This window comes from Lutjanus erythropterus, chromosome 15, assembly GCF_056507025.1.
Source record: "Lutjanus erythropterus isolate fLutEry1 chromosome 15, fLutEry1.hap2, whole genome shotgun sequence".
Taxonomy (NCBI): domain Eukaryota; kingdom Metazoa; phylum Chordata; class Actinopteri; order Lutjaniformes; family Lutjanidae; genus Lutjanus; species Lutjanus erythropterus.
The window spans coordinates 17,447,341-17,451,616 of record NC_139331.1 but is presented as its reverse complement, the minus strand read 5'-3'; positions in this window follow the sequence as shown (position 1 = coordinate 17,451,616).

Sequence of the window (4,276 nt, the reverse complement as noted above, 5' to 3'; positions counted from 1 at the left end):
CTATGTAGTAGTTATTGTCCTGCAAGGCCAAACCAGTCTTATATTTGACTAGAGGCTGATCCATGCTGTTTTTTGAAGACACTATTATAAATATCACAATTGGAAGAGGAAAAAAAAAGAGTTGAAAGCATCTAATCAGTACACATTGACAAATATGTTTTTAATACATGCACAGAGCAAACATTTTTGCATTTAAGTTAAACATTTAAGCACCCCTTAAGGGAATAATTTGAAATTTTTTTAAACTCTCTCATTCTCTTTCTGGCTCATGCTTGGATGAGATGATTGGTACAACTTTCATGACTTTAAATTTGAGGCCAAAACCAGCAGCCGGTTAGCATACAGACTAGAAACATGGAAACAGCTCATTTAGCTCTGTCCAAACGTAACAAAACCCACCTTTTCACACCTTTGAAATTCTCCAATTAACATAATATCTCTTCTTGGTACAATTTTTGGTTTTACGGGCAGTTTTGTGATGAAACGCTGGCTGGCCCAATCGCCTTTTGGATCCTGCACTGGTTGGCTGGCAGCTTTAGAATAAATACAAGAAATAACTCCAGCAAATAAAATAAAATAATAATAACTCCCTATAAGACCACAACTTGTCATTTGTAAATATCGGCTTTTGTTCAGATTGATCAACTTAATTTCTGAGCTTTAGAGGTGGTGTTAACTTTGGTCAGGGCCAGGCCAGCTGTTTCTCTTGTTTTACACTTAGTATTGATTATATTGGTAAATATTGGAACATCATATTGGTATCGATGGACTCTGGTAACTGTGATAAGCATATTTTCAAAAATGTGCTACTCTTTTAAATGTGTTTATTTAACACCAATCTGGTATTTAATACATAAGAAATAATAAGAAATGTGGGCAGCGGTACATTTTTCAGTTGAAAAATAAACTTGACAATACTCAACATTTATGCCAATATTGATTTCACTGTAATAAGCTAAAAGATTTAAAAAAAAAAAAAACAGATCAAATTATATGTAAGATGGCAACTAATGATTATTTTCATTATTGATTAATTTCTTCATTATTTTCTCAATTAATTATTGAGTCTAAACAATGCCAAGAAATTGTGAAATTGTTGTCTTCAGTTTGTTTGAAAGAAAAGCAGCAAATCCTCACATTGAAGAAGCTGGATCTTGGATATGTTTGACATTTTTGCTTGACAACAACTGAAACGACCAATTGATTATCAAAATAGTTGGCAACTTACTTCCTTTCGAGGGACTAATCATTTAATTGTCGAATCATTGCAGCTCTTATAATATCAACCATGCCAATATTTTGGACTCTCAAACATTTCAGTAAATGCTAGATATTTTTAAAGAACTCATTAGTTGCTGACAGATAGCTTTGTTATTGTTTTAAATGAGTTTTTCTCAGTCTGTGGTTATTTATCAAACTGAAATCTGACTGTAAAATCAAACCTGTTGAAATGTATTTGAAGTCCAGTGTGCTCAAAGCTGTTTCGTGGCTTTACACCAACATTCAAACCTCTCACCCCCGACACAAATCAGGAGAACTTTCTAATCCTGATGTTTCTTCAGCAGCACACACACACACAACACAAACCAGCAGCTCCAGCTTTAATCCATAACTTCCCATCGGAACATGCCCTCTAAATATTCCCAACTCTATCAACGCATGCATCACATTCACATGCTGACTCAACATCGCTGAAACATGATGCTCCGGCTCCCTCCCTCCCTCTTTCCTCTCCCTCTCTCTCCCATCTTTGCGTGGCTGCAATAAAAATCCCTCCTCTGTATCTATGGGAATACAGGAGTGCTGTGTGTCCTCTCTACCCTCCCTTCTACTCACCACCTCCCTCTGCATATAAGGGAACGCTGGCTGTGTCCCCCTCCCGCTCCCCTCCTCTCCCACAGTCTGCTGCCCCCCCCCCCTCCTCACCCCTTCCTCTTAGACACACTTTCTGTCTGACACACTCTCTCAGGACTCCCCTGCGAGCAAAGCTAGGCAGGTAGGTAGGTAAACTCAGCACTGGATCAGAGAGGAGGGAGAGGGGAGTGTGTGTGTGTGTGTGTGTGTGTGTGTGTGTGTTTATGTATTTGTGTGTGTGTATGCTGCTGCATCGCTGAGCTACAGAGACCGGAGGCGAGGAGAGCTGGAGCGTTTGTCCTTGAGACTGACTGACTGACTGACTGCAGCTGTAGAGCGGAGGACCAGCCACCCAGCCAGTGGATGAACCTGACAGTGAGTACTGAGCGAAAGGCAATAAGACGAGCGAAAGGGCAGAAGTAGACGCACCCCATAAGGCTTCTTTTAATTGCAGCAAATGTGTTTTTTCTGTCTCTTGTCTGCTTAGAAACAGTCCAGTGTGGTGTTTGAATGGAAACAGAGGTGTGTTTAATATTACATCTGTGTGTGTGTGTGTGTGTGTGTGAGAGAGAGAGAGAGAGCAGGTGAAGGTCTACTCTGCTCCCAGGTGAACTCATCTCTCAGGCTTTTTATTGGCTCCCATCAATACTTGCTTTTCAGCCTGTGTAGGACTTTGTAAGCAGTTTGTCTGCAGCAGCGTCCACTGTGTCTTTGTGTGTGGGGCATCAAGAGAGATGTCACTAAACATAACATTACTGTACATCTCTACAGCTCCTCTCCTCCTCTTCTCCCTTTTCCCCACTGCTCCTGTTGACAGATCGATAGTTATGCATCTATAATTGGAAGTCATCATTTATGGCGACCCTCCAAAGCGAGTCATTATCATGTGTAATCTTGCAGAAAATTACATTTTGACTGGTGTACCTCGGCGTGGCCAAGAATCAGTGGACTGTGCTGAGCAGGGCTAACCGGCTGCAAGCAAAGGGATGACCAGAAGGTAGGGTGACTAGAAGAAGACCCTAAAGCCTGGAGAAGAAGGGTGGTGAAGGGCGAAGTCAGAGATGGGCACAAATACATCAAAAAGTAAATTGTTAGAAATTACAAATACTTGCTCATTAAATGTATTTAAATAAAATACAAAATATTGGTTTGGAAAATGCATGTCATTAAAATACAGATATTTTTTAATCTAAAAATACAACAATATATTCTATCCAAACAGATATGATCACATTTTAGGTATCCTCCACACAGGTCTGACCTGAACCCCTGCACTGAAAGTATGAGCTCTGCTAAATTCCCTCATCACAGACCTGAACTTGGGAGGCTGTGAATTCAGAAAAAAACAGCTGCTGAAGTCCTCTGAGCAAGCAGCTTAGTTATGTTTATTGTTAGGCGGTGACCTCTAGAGGCCGTAGTGATCATGATGGGAGCCGTATAAAAAGTGAGAGCCTGTGAGGGGGTCGAACATAGGACATTCATCCAGGAAAATGGGGTTTGTGTTTGTGTGTGAAAGCAAAAGTCAGCGTCGACTTATTTAAAGTTTTAAGTTACGGAAGTTATGTTTCATAAGTTACACTACTACTCTAACATACTTTTAGCACAACCCATGATCTTTTCCTAAATCTAACCATGTAGTTTTGATGCCTTAACCTAACCTAGTAATTTGGGTGCCCAAACCTATCCAGGTTGTAGTTTTGGTGCTTTAACTAAACCAAGTAGTTTCTGTGCCTAGACCTAACCAAACTGCAACCAAAGTTAACCACATAGCATGACTTGCTTTTAGTATCATTCAGTAAGATTGCTTTAACTAAATATATGATCAGATTTTAATTTCATATATTTATCCGAGGTGAAGTTTGCACCAAACGCCAAAGCAGCTTTCCTCAATCCGCTGGTTCTGAGAAACATAAAGGAAAGTTGGTAGTTCACACTGAGCGTGTTACTGGATTCATTTGATATAGGACTGTGATTAGGCTATTTAAAAAAAAAAACATTTTTCCCTTACAGTTTAAACCTTGGGATAAAAATACATATTTTAAATATATTTATTTACTTGAAATACTCTCCATGTCTGTGTAGTGAGAGGGTGTTAAAGCCATGAGGCAATGGGGCCTGGTGTCACATTTTGCCCGAAAAACAAGGAAGTCCCAGCAGTGCCCCTTGGGTGCATCTGTGTGATCAGATGAGGAGGGACAGGACGGAGTCACAGACAGAAGGAAAGTGTGGCGACACAGTGTGAAGGATTAGAGAGAAGACGAGAAGGAGGTGAAGCAATCAGAAAGAGATGGGCGAGTATTGGCGTGAGACGGTGTCGTGAGCAGAGACTGGCTCACCTGTGGAGCTGCTGACAGGATGTGTTAGGCCACGTTAGAGGGGTGGCTTTTAGATGGATGGGTGGTGAAAAAAAAGAGAGCCGGGA